The following is a 10725-nucleotide window of genomic DNA, read 5'->3' as shown; positions in this document are numbered from 1 at the left end:
ATGATTTGATTATCCTCTTGTCAGTAAGATGTTGTCTCCAAATATGGTTAGCAACTGAAAACTGTGAGTCTATGCAACCTTTGCTAACTTATCCTATCCGGCAAAAAGCCCAAAATGACACATGACTCGTTTTAAGTTGAGTTTTTTTGTGACACTGGTACATCTTAATGAATCGGAGAATCATTGATAACATTATTAATTCACTAACTTAAATAAAAAGGGACACCACAATGCTTGTTAAATTTGCTATGCACAGAATTACCGAATATATTTCAAATATTTATTCCTGTTAATTTTGATCTGAATATTACATAGAACTGATGAAAAATGGACATTTAAGAACTAGAAAACAATCAGTGTCCAAGCATGGCTATTGAAAGTTGTGTGGAAGAAAAAAATGTGGCAGCAAACAAGCCTTTAGCAGGTTGTGAAACAAAGTCCATTCATGAGTTTGGGAGATGTTTTCAAGATGTGTCAGATCTTCACTCTATTGAGGTTTTTATTCTTGATGTAATTGCTCCATCTTGCCACTTTCTCTCTGAGCCTGTTTATTGTCTGGATTACTTTGAATTAATGCCAATAGTGCCACAAAAATATTAACAAAATGCCACTTTTGAACCAGCGACCATGTTAGCAGCCTCTTAAACCAACTGAGGAGACATAAGGACTTGATTCTCTTTCAGAGGTTCTCTTTTCAGATGAAAATAAATGTTGTATTTGATTTGAAAATCAAGGTCCAGCAGAGAGGAACAGAATCCACGTTGCTTGACGTCCAGTGTGAAGTTTCCACAGTCGATTATGATGTGGAGAAACCACGCCATCTGCTGGCGGTCGTCCACCGGGTTTTTATCAAGTCCAAATTCAGCACAGGACATTTTAGAGCAGCTTCTCACAACTGAAACCTTGTTTGATGGCCATGATATCACTGAGCATGACTGACCTACCATGTCTCCTGACCTGAACCCCACAGAGAAACTAAGAGGAAGATGAGAGACACCAAACCCAACAATGCAGATGAGCTGATGACCAATATTAACTCTTCAGCAGAGCCACAGACTGACTGGCAGCATCACTCTGATGCAGCAATTCAGGCTAAAGGAGCCCAGATCAAGAATCTGGTGCTTATGCTGTAGGACGGGGTGCCCAGACGTTTTACAAAACTGACAAATTTAATTTACTGGTGGGCCAAAAAATAGATTAAATAAAAAAAAAAAATAGTCTGTGCTTTTTCTTTATTTTACTTGTTAAAATGTAATTTTTAAAAATGAAATCTGTACATCATTAAATATCCAAAAAATAAATAGGACTTCAAAATGTTGCCTTATTGAAAAAAAAAAGAAAAGAAAACCAGACTATTTTTGGTCGTTAATTGTTTTCAATTTTTTTCCGCCAATTTTGTACCATTCTTTCCATGTGATCGGGGCCAAACAAAATAATTTCAAGGGCCACAAACAGCTCCCGAGCCACACTTCGGACACCTCTTCTGTAGGACACACTTTTTAGTAGGCTGACGTTTCCGTTGTAAAATATTTTGTAGAGCTATTATGTCTTACATAAAAGCATTTTTTTTTACATTATTAATTAAATAACTTTTTCATGATCCTCTAATTCATTGAGATGTGCCAATAAATGTCGAAATGAGCAAATAACTCCTGTAATTTAAATTTCATATTTTCTGACATTTAATGTTAAAGATGAGCTTCTATTTTTGTGATTTTTTTTTTCTTTCTTTTTTGTTTTTTCATTTGTCATGCTGCGAGCATTTCTTAGATTTAGTAGCATGATGCCGTACATGAGCTCGGCCCTGCAGAGCACCTCAGATCTTTTCCTACATCAGAGTCATTTTGACGATACGAAACCCCCCGCCCTCCTGTTTTAGACGCCGTACTGTGGTACCTCTGCGTTCATGTCTGCTCTCCAGCTTGCATCACGGCAGCAGTACCATCAAAGAGGAGAGCAGGGCGACTTTGCTGTCATTTTCTGTCGATATCCACTTCTGAGTGAGCAGGGCGTGGAAGCTACCAGAGAATAACACAAAGACGCCTTCCTCCTCTTGCTCGGCTCAGCGCTTTTCAGGCATGGTTGGAAGGAGACGAGACGATCAGTCAAACAGTACCACATGCGACTGCCACGTTTCCGTTTCCTTATTTCGCTTTCAGAAAACCGTGCGTGTTGTGTAGGAAGGAAAGCAAAATATATTGTATGTAACGACCACTGGCGCCAAAGCAAACCCAAAAGCTACGCAAGGAAAAAGCGGAATCCAGACAGAACGCTTAAAATCCTGTTTCTGTCCGTCTTTAAAGCTAATAATTTTGAAACATGTCCCGTACTCTCCTGTGTGCTCATTCGTCCTCATGGTTTTGTGATTTTGAGTCGTCGTTTTGTCTGCATGAGCAGTTTTGTGTTTGTGCGAATGATCTTCAGTGTTTCCGGACTCCATTGTCCCCCTTCCCGCGTTCCTGTTTTGCAGACAGACTGGAAGGTAAAGTCATGATTTGACATTCTTGCGTCAAAACACACAGCAACAAATGTGCTCTTTTTGGCTCTTAGATTTTATATGATGTAATCCAGCCATCCTCAAAATAAAATAAAAGAAGACAAAGGAAATGCAGCCTTCACATAAAAATGTCAGGTTTTTTTCCCATCACGATATTTTGCACAGGTGTTTGTCATATTTTCTCTTCTAATGGTTTTCGTTATTAGTTGAACCTGGAATCTGTTTGCAGACACATCAGTAAAAAGTAAAACTTTAAATAAATAAAAAATATATTTTTTTTTTTTACTTATAAAATTTTCCCAAAATAAACAATATGATTCAGGGTTTTGAATGCATTCAAACTGGTCAGGGGGTTGCAAAATGATACTTTTTGCAGACTTTTATAGCCATGATTAGGTTAATTAATTCTAATTATATCAATAATTAGAATAATAATGTATATTTTGTGTAAGTGACATAACAGTGACATAACAGACGGCACACTGATGTCTTAAAAAGTTTCATCAGTCAAAGCTTAAACTGAATCCATTAACCATAGTATGAAAATCAGAAAGAGGAATGTTGTAAAAAAAAAAGTAAATATAAAAATGTTGTAGAGTATACCAATAACTGACAGCTGCTGAGATGTTTTTTTTTTTAATGCTCCCCTTTAATACACTTATACAAATTTTCCTGTTAAAAATGGCTATTTTGGGTCGTTTTGCTGATCTGGTTCAGTCTAAAATGAATTGATCCAACTGATGTGGATTTTAAAAAGACATTTTAAGTCATGGAAAATCTGACGATTCTTCTCATTTCTTCCCTTTGCCATTTCATATTGTCATACTGTAAATTGGGTCATTTTGTACCAAACTTTTTTCAGGTCCAAAAAGAATCTGTCCGCTGTGCTGATCTTGAATCAGTTCTTACGATTAATTTTTTTTGGGGGGCACGGGGGTATTCTTAATACCAACTTTGACACCTGATGATTTATGGCAGTGTTTTATAATCTGCTGGTGGTCTACTCACAGGAAATGTAGTTATGTGAGTCCGTCAGATGATGCCTCCCAGCAAGAAGTCGCTCAGACGTGTTTTGGTTTGATCAGAGTTTCCAGTCTGTCATTTTTAATAAACCTCAACTGGCTAATAATCATTGGAAGCCTGGGTGGTGTAATATGAAATTTTTAGAAAATAATGTTCAATTAAATTATACTCAATGGCATTATTTATGTCCACATTTAATCTAAATTCAAACTATTTGAAGACATAAACTGATATCCAGTGATGATGTATGTGGGTAGAAAATGGTTTTGTATGGAGAGAGGTGGATGGGAAAACTGAAAAGAATAGAGCTGTAATAAATATGAAAATGTATATTCAAACTACATATTTTGCAGATTTTTCAAAGCTTCGCAGGAATCCTTGTTTAAGTACATTTTCATGAATCATAATCCAAAAATGTCTCCAGCTACAAAATGCCCTACTTACAGTCTTGCATACAAATTTCTTGATTCAGATAACTCATTAAAGACTACCTAAAAACTCCTCTTACTTTGAATAACATGTGAAGAGCTGAGAGTAATATTTCACTTTGTTCTTTAAATTCTGTCTGCTGCTGTGAAAATATGCCCCAACAAAACTGTCATAGATTAACTTTTCTTTCTTCTGACTGGAAACCAGGACGAAACGCCAACCCTCCCTTCCCCTTTCAATTTCCATTACAAAACAGGCTCTATCTGTTCGACTGCAGGAACACAGTGGTGAATACAATATATTTGATTTGAGATTATAGACACCGGAACCTTTTCTGAGAGGAAATAAGCTTGGAAATGGAGCAGTTGAAACTCGAGCGTAATGTCTCGCAGAACAAGTTGACGTCTGACATCTGGCTTCAAGCGTAGAGCTTCGCGTCGTCGGCGTCTCTGTCCATTGTGGAGCGGCAGACGATTCGGTCTGAAGAGCAAACCAAACCCCAAATTTGTAGAACTCCTTTGGGGGCCGCTCGCCCTTTTACACGGGTCAATCTGCGAGACATTAATCTCAGTCGGTGTTTATGTAATTATCGGACTGCTGTTATCGTCTGTTAGTCAGGAAAGGGTTCCTGTTAGATCCACTTTGCCAAACGCCAACAAAAGGCGACCAAACAGCCAAAAAAAAGAAGTGCTCTCAGCAATCATTGCCTCTGTTTCTCCTTCATTCTTTGAAAGCTACGCAGCAGCTGCTTTATTCTGCACAGTTTTAATCTCTTCTGTTCTTGTGATCAGTGTGTGCCGATTACTCAAAGCGATACAGGTGGGGTCTGGCATGCTAGGTTTAGCCATGGATGGTGAAAGTCTTTTATTGCTATACGATGTAGTGCTGCTTGCTATCTGTGACATGTTGGCCAGGACCCTACTCTATCGCTTTGTACAGTATAAAGTAGTTTAAAGAAGTTGAATAACATAAAATAACATATTACAATGTTATTTATGTTATTTCCCACGTGAAGAACTCCTGTAAACCTTGCAGTATTGAAACTCAGTGAACAAGGCATCTTAGACAAGCTGAAAAACAAATGGTGGTACGATAAGGGTGAATGTGGAACCAAGGACTCTGGAAGTAAGGTCAGTCGCTGCAGGTCTTCTTATACTGATGGCAAAAATGCATTTTACCTTCACTGTTCATATGCAGACATGTAGCGCATACATCCTCAGACATGTTGGCATGAAACACAGTCATGGAGACTAGATTACCTTCACACACTGCAGCTTAGGGTATTTACACAACAGGGCATTGATGCTTTACTTTTAACTCCACGCCATTACCTCTCTGTGCAGACACATAAAACTGCAGCATGATTACACACAGTTTGTATTCACCCCATTAAACTCTTAAAAAGTTTAACGACAAGAACTGAAACCATTATACTGCTGTTTCTCATCCAAACTGCTATTGAAATTTAGTTTGCTGTTGGTCTTATTCATTTGTATGTGGAGTTGTTGTTAAACCCTTTGACAAAAAAAGGAAGAAAAAAAAAACTTGGGCTGCTGTGCAGAATGTTCCAAAACTGAACTAAAACCAGAAATTCATTATAATTACAAGTAATTAACATAGCAACATGTTTTATAAAAAGAAGGACAAGTAATGTTTAGTGGTATTTTCAATATGGAGGATGGCGGTGGTTGCCCAGGGTGGCATCAAAGATGGGGCACAGATTTTTGGATATGCTTATTCCTACAGATGTGGATCTATCAAAAAAAAAAAATCCTTCCTCTAAGCAGTGAGATTTTTTTTTTATAACTGGGGTATTTTATGTGTGAAAAGATCACAACTGAAACACTCCACGAAACAAGAACGTGGGTTCATATCACTCCAGCTCAGGCAGGTAAAACGTTAGGTGAGAGAATCTAGCTTTAACCGTTTTTTCAAAGGTACAGTTGCGAGGTCAAACACTGATGTTGGACAAAAGGGCCTGGCCCAAGATCCTGACACTGTTGGGTTAGTGTCAGGACTCAAATCAAGTTCTTCCATAAAATCCTTACTCATTTATGTCTTTATGGACCTTGCCTAGTTGACTGAAACTTCAACATATTTGAGAGATTTTCTTAGAATTTCTGCCAATTTTCTCTTTAAAGTTGTATTTGTCCTCAGTTAGAAAGACTTAACATGGCACAAATTACATAAAATTAACAGAAAGACCTTCTGCTTAAACTTTCCAGTTGAGTGTTTTCTTGTCGTTGAAACCCCGGGTGTAGTTGCTTTGGAAGAGGCAGAGACCATCTCCAAACTGTTCCCCCCTAAGCTAGCCTAAAACTCTCCAAAATGTCTTGGTGTGGTAAAGCATTAGGAGCCCCTTTTCGTTGGAAACTTTCTCCACTGCTCTAGTAAATGGACATTTACACAGCATCCAAAAAACCTAAGTTGTCATCCACCCAATGACACGACTCTTTGCTTTCCACTTGGATGTAGACCAAGTTTGGATGCAGCTGTTGGTCCATGAAGTTCTTTACTCTACACTAGCAGTCGACTTCTGCCTGTCAAGAAGAGGAAATTCACCAAAGCCCTAACCTCACATCCAATTAGACTACCATGATGGGATTTACTGAACTTCAGAGAACAACCCATCTGTTCCCAAATGCTTGTAGAATTAGTCTGCATATCTAGATGTTTGATTTTATCAATCTGGGAGGGACTGAAACACCTGATTTCAGTGATTTGGATTGGTCCTTTGCCAATGACACAACTGTCACCAAACATAGTTCTGCAATGCAGCCTCATGTGTATTTGCACACTAATGCTTCACTGAGCTGCCTCTGGTATTTATGAATAAATCAGGAAGAAAGGCAGCAACTTTGTTACTCTGATAAAACGCAGTTTGTGAAATGAAGGACCATTTTTTTAGCCTGTCTCTTCTTTTTGATATGTTGCTAAAAATTTCTTCAAGCTATTTTCAACAATCATTATGTTATAGAAAAAGAAAAAATAAGTTAAATTCTTTCTTTTTCTGCATTTTGTGCAGCTGCCCTTTTTTGAACACAGAAAAAGCCATTGTTGCCCTGACAAAACCAAAGTGACCCTTAAATAGCAAGTAAGTGGCCAGGGGGGTATTTAATGGTCATGATGGATTGTCAGAGTAACAAACTTTTTTTTTTTTAATGCATTTTCAATTATAAAATAACTAGTTTGTATACAAAAGTAATCTGACTTTTACCACATAAAAGCAGATTTAACTGGTTTTGGAACCGTTCCATTGGGTTTCAATGCAAATGGTGACACTTGCAGAAATGAATTTCAATCTTACCGTTTGGCTTTTAAAAGCAGCAAAATGGTTCAGTTCTCCTTTCTTACAGCTTGCTACTCTGACTGTACAGATGCAGTGTTGTCAAGGTTGAGTTCAGCAGCTATGGTAGTGAACTGAAGCTAATCTGTAGACCTGTACGACCACGACCGCCTTCCTCTATGTGTGGCCTCGTAAAGAGACCGCAAAGCAGGATAGTCGACAAGTCTCTCTACATTCACCTTGTCAGGGATTTTTTTTTTCCTTTTTTATTTTGATTAAGAGGAGGAGGTCTGTAGATGTACTGTTTTTAGTCAGATTAGGCTTCAGGATGTCTATACACACATTTAGCGACCTCCTCAGAGTAACTGCTAGTGATAGAGTAGCAGTGTTCATGTTGGTTTTGTGCCTCTCAGTGTCCGTTTAAAACCCCTTAATGGTGGTCTGTACCTCCCCCAGGACAAGACAAGTGCATTGAGCCTGAGCAACGTGGCAGGCGTCTTCTATATTCTGGTCGGGGGGCTCGGCTTGGCTATGACCGTTGCTTTGATAGAGTTCTGCTATAAGTCACGGCAGGAAACAAAAAAACTCAAGCTGGCGAAGAACGCCCAAAACTTTAAGCCAGCCCCCCCAGCAAACGCCCAGAATTTTGCCACATACCGTGAAGGCTACAACGTCTACGGGACGGAGAGCGTGAAAATCTAAAGGGTAGGTCACCCGTCGTTTCTCACATTCACCAGCAGAGTAACCAGCAGGTGGGTCTCTGTGCGATTGATCAGTTGTGGAACCTGCAACTCTGGAGAGTTTCAAACTTTTAACAGGATCTAACAGATTTGGGTTTTCTTCCAAGGAGAGTCCCGCATCAAGGTTTCATTTAGAAGCGGATGAAAAACGCGCTCACAGCATGATGTTGTGTTCCTCTGCTGTATTTCACTACGGGGAATGGTGATGTTAAGAGCTTCAGAGTTTGCATTAAATTTATCATTTTTAAATTTACACACTTTTCCAGGCTTTACACAGTTTTCCTAATATTTAAGAAGAAAACATTTATCTAGCAGGCATTGCCACAAACTTATATTAGCTCCTTTTTGCTAGAAAAATCTGAACATTAAACAGATTCCTTTGTTCTCAGTGTCTGTGGGTCCTTAGGTTTATTTGTAAAATAGAATATAACAGAATTGTCTTTGTTTGTTCTGTACTTCTTGTCCTCAAGTGTCTAAAGGTGCCCAAAAATAAAACGAACCATTATAATTATTTATTTGTTCCACAGTGGAGAAAGGAAGAAACATCTGCTTGTTGTTGATGAAGCAACATGACAAGCAAATGGAAACACATTGATAACAAGAAAAACTGCACAGTTGTGCAGATGATGACAGAAATAGAACAAAGTACCAAAACTGTACACATTGTTCATTTTGAATATTTGTCCAAAAATAGACTATTCATGGAAATATGGAAACTGGTGCAGGAGTGTAAACAGCTCATTGTGTTTGTTAGGAGTAGTGGTGGTTGTGCAGTCGAACAGAGAATCTCTGCATCAGCTCTGCAATGATGTTTCTCCGTCATATACATTGTGAGAAGGTCTAATGTCATTTAATGAAATGTGGGCATTTGTTCTTCTTCTCTGGCTTCTAAACAGCTCCGGTTTAAAATCCTGGTATAAAACAATATATAGGTCAGAACTGACCTGTTTTGTCTGCTAGTAATACAGATTGGTAACTTTTAATTAGAAGATTTCAACCTTTTCCATTGTAATACTAATGTACAACAGCCGACACTCACCACTTTTAGATTATTTTCCTTGATTTGTCGCCTCTCAACTAAATCGAAACGATCATCCCTCCAAATTGTAGCAGCTGGGAATCTGAGGTGCTCAAATGACCTGCGTGGTTTTTCTGTTTCGCAGGTGATTCTTAAGCCCCACTGGTGCATAAAGGATAGAAAGAGCCACTCCGACACGTGACCCATGACCCCGACAACCCTCCACCCCTCCAAGGTGGGCAATCCTGGAAGCGACGCCTTCCTCGTCATCAGCTTGGACTCAAGCCAACAAGTCAACAAGTGCTCATTTGGGGTTATGAACCGTCACACTGACAGAGGGCAATCACACGCATCTGGACTTCTGTTTGTGGGAACATGGGAATTGCCTCTTTTTGTGCCTTAAGGAGCATTTTGGCGTCATGGCAATGCAGATTAAATTAAATTAACTTGATAAACAGAACAAAACAACAACAAAAAAATGGCGGCGATTGGATAAGAAACGGCTTCATGTAGATGGACTGATGTAATTACTGTTTTATATTTTGAAGACGACAAAAAAAAAACAAAAAAAAAAAGCCATGGTTTGCAATGAAATCCCTGAGGTACTTAAGTAATTTAAATCCTTTAAAGAGATATTTTTGTGGTGAAACCTTAAGTTGGATAAATGTTATGTTTAGTGAGGTAAAGTCCTTCTCTTGTGTTATAAGGATATTTCCAGTGTCGGAACATTTAGGACAAGCATCAGTAACAATAATAAGGCTAAGGATCAGTTGAACTGGCAGCATTTTCTACCAGTTTTTGTTTTTACTCCAACTTCAACACGTCATGCTTGTGTACATCTGAAACAGCTGGGCTGATGTTTGTTTCATAGCCTGCTGGACATTCAACCTACTCTGTATTTACTAGGATGCTTGTTTTAAATCAAGTATGTCATTTGTTTAAAACTGCCACTTTTTTTGGGGGGGGGGGAAGACATTTCTACCGAAGAGGTCGGCTTGTTTTCAACTTGGCGCCGCGTTACTGAGATCAAGACAATTCCCAACTCTTTAGACGAAAAGGAAAAAAAAAGAGCCCGTTTTACGTAACAAAGCATTGAAGTCGATTTTAAAAGAGCTCATGGTTTACACTTTGTACACACGTCAGCACTGCTCTCGTATAGGTGCGGTTTCATCAAACAGTTTTGGTAAACGGCGCTGTGCCGTAGCTTCTTTTGGTCGCGATGAGCTTCCTGTGCATTTCGCAGAGGCCGCGCGACGAATCCAACATTTGTACGACTAAAACTCTGCAGTCCGCAGGGAGAGGCTGACATTACAAACCATTTGCGCCTACACTTGTTTGATAACTCTTTCTCATCCTTTTCATAAAGTGCATGTGAATTTGGTGGTAGTTTAATCAAATAGCAACTCCAAACGGACCCGGTTTAGTCGGCTCTAAAATGACTGATTCCAGTTTGATTTTAGGGAGGGGGGGTATTTTTGGGTTAATTTATTGATACCTCAACCGTGAGAGTTGCATGTATGGACACAAGCCTCTGTGTAGAGGTCCTGTACAAAGGATTTTATTACATTTCCTTAATAAAAGAAGATTTATATTCAGCTTTGGGATTTTTCTTCTACTGCTTTTCTAAAACTACAAATCTTGACGTGTTTTAAAAGGTGAATATTATTGAGGTCGAGGAATTGCTCTAGACACAAGAGGAACTTTAAGGAAGCAGAGTGAGAGCACATCATCC

At 38.8% G+C, this 10725-nt stretch overlaps 1 long non-coding RNA gene across 2 annotated transcripts; it reads left to right on the top strand.

The window, feature by feature from the left end:
* The first annotated feature begins 1302 nt into the window (after nucleotides 1–1302).
* LOC103133996 (uncharacterized) lies at nucleotides 1303–10588 on the top strand. 2 transcript variants are annotated; one of them, XR_001661388.1, is made up of 3 exons: nucleotides 1340–5079; nucleotides 7692–7940; nucleotides 9139–10588. It is a non-coding gene; the product is annotated as an uncharacterized LOC103133996 (long non-coding RNA). The 2 variants fall into 2 exon arrangements; XR_001661387.1 differs by having other exon boundaries at nucleotides 1303–7940.
* Nucleotides 10589–10725: the final 137 nt, after the last annotated feature.

This window comes from Poecilia formosa, unplaced genomic scaffold (genome assembly GCF_000485575.1).
Source record: "Poecilia formosa unplaced genomic scaffold, Poecilia_formosa-5.1.2 Scaffold14, whole genome shotgun sequence".
In the NCBI taxonomy this organism is placed as follows: Eukaryota; Metazoa; Chordata; class Actinopteri; order Cyprinodontiformes; family Poeciliidae; genus Poecilia; species Poecilia formosa.
This window is presented reverse-complemented; position numbering and strand designations above follow the sequence as displayed.